The following is a 1706-nucleotide window of genomic DNA, read 5'->3' on the forward strand; positions in this document are numbered from 1 at the left end:
AGACCCACCTGGGCAACTTGGCGAGACCTCATCTCTACAATAAATTTTTTAAAAATTAGCTGGGTATGGTAGTTTGCGCCTGTAGTTCCAGCTACTTGGAAGGCTGAGGCAGAAGGATTGCCGGAGCCCAGAAGGTCGAGGCTGCAGTGGGTGGGAGCGGCCACTGCACTCCAGTCTGGGTGACACTCAGACTCCAACTCAAAACAAAACAAAACAAACAAACAAACAAAAAAGAGGAAATTAGAACACAGACTTGCACAGAAGATGACCACGTGAAGACAGAGAAAATGGCTACCTACAAGCCATGGACACAGGCCTCAGAAGAAACCAACTCTGCCAATACCTTGATGTTGCACTCCCAGAATTGTAAATAAATACATTTTTTTGTTTAAGTCACCCAGTCTGTAGTTCTTTGTTGTGGCAGCCCTAGCAAACTAAGACATACTTCATCAATTTTCTGAACAGTTTGTGTAGAATTTTCATTATTTCTCTCCCCCTACTTCCTTCCTCCTCTTCCTCTTCTTTTTTTTTTTTTGAGTTGGAGTCTCACTCTGTTGCCCATACTGCAGTGCAGTGGCCGCTCCCGGCCACCGCAGCTTCGACCTGCTGGGCTCCAGCGATCCTTCTGCCTCAGTCTTCCAAGTAGCAGGAACTACAGGCGCGTGCTACCACACCCAGCTAATTTTTTTGATTTATTGTAGAGATGAGGTCTCGCCTGCCCAGGCGGGTCTCGAACCCGCGGGTTCGGGCAATCCACTCACCTCAGCCTCCCAAAGGCACCGGATTACAGGCTGAGCCACCGAGCCCGGCTTCTCCTCTTTCTTTTCATAAGTTTTTGGTAGGATTTATTAGTGAAGTTAACCTAAGCATAGAGTATTCTTAGTGGGAAAGTTAACGACAAACTCAAAAATTATTTTTGAGTCCGTGTCTCATTCTGTCGCCCAGGCTAGAGTGTAGTGGCTTGGTCACAGCTCACTGCAGCCTTGACCTGCTGGGCTCAGATGATCCTTCCGCCTCAGCTTTCTGAGTACCTGGAATTACAAGGCATGCGCCGCCACCACGCCCCACTCATTTTTTGATTTATTTTAAAGACAAGGTCTTGCCAAGTTGCCGGTTGGTCTCGAACCCCTGGGCTCAGGCAATCCTCTCGTCTTGGCCTCCCAAAGTGCTGGAATTACAAGTGTAAGCCACTGCATCCAGCCTACAAATTCAATTTTTTTTTTTTGAGTTGGAGTCTCTGTCGCCCAGACTGGAGTGCAGTGGCCGCTCCCGGTCACCACAGCCTTGACCTGCTGGGCTCCGGCGATCCTTCCGTCTCAGCCTTCCAAGTAGCCGGAATTACAGGCATGCGCTACCACGCCCGGCTGATTTTTAAAAATTTATTGTAGAGATGAAGTCTCGCTGCCCAGGTGGGTCTTGAACCCGCGGGCTCAGGCAATCCACTCACCTCAGCCTCCCAAAGGCAAGGGATTACAGGCTGAGCCACTGAGCCCGGCTACAAATTCAATTTTTAAAAATAGATATAAGTGATTCAGTTTATTGAAGTGAGTTTTGGTAGTTTATGACTTTTTATAATTTAAGTTTTTTTGGTTTTATTTTATTTTAAAGATGTGGGTTACAATTCACGATTAGGTATACAAGTGGTCATTGTACAGGTAAAGTTTGGCCCTCCCTTTGATCCCTACTTTGCCTGGTTTGAGATCAGG

This window comes from Carlito syrichta, unplaced genomic scaffold, assembly GCF_000164805.1.
Source record: "Carlito syrichta isolate Samal-C Ts95f unplaced genomic scaffold, Tarsius_syrichta-2.0.1 Scaffold301813, whole genome shotgun sequence".
Classification (NCBI taxonomy): domain Eukaryota; kingdom Metazoa; phylum Chordata; class Mammalia; order Primates; family Tarsiidae; genus Carlito; species Carlito syrichta.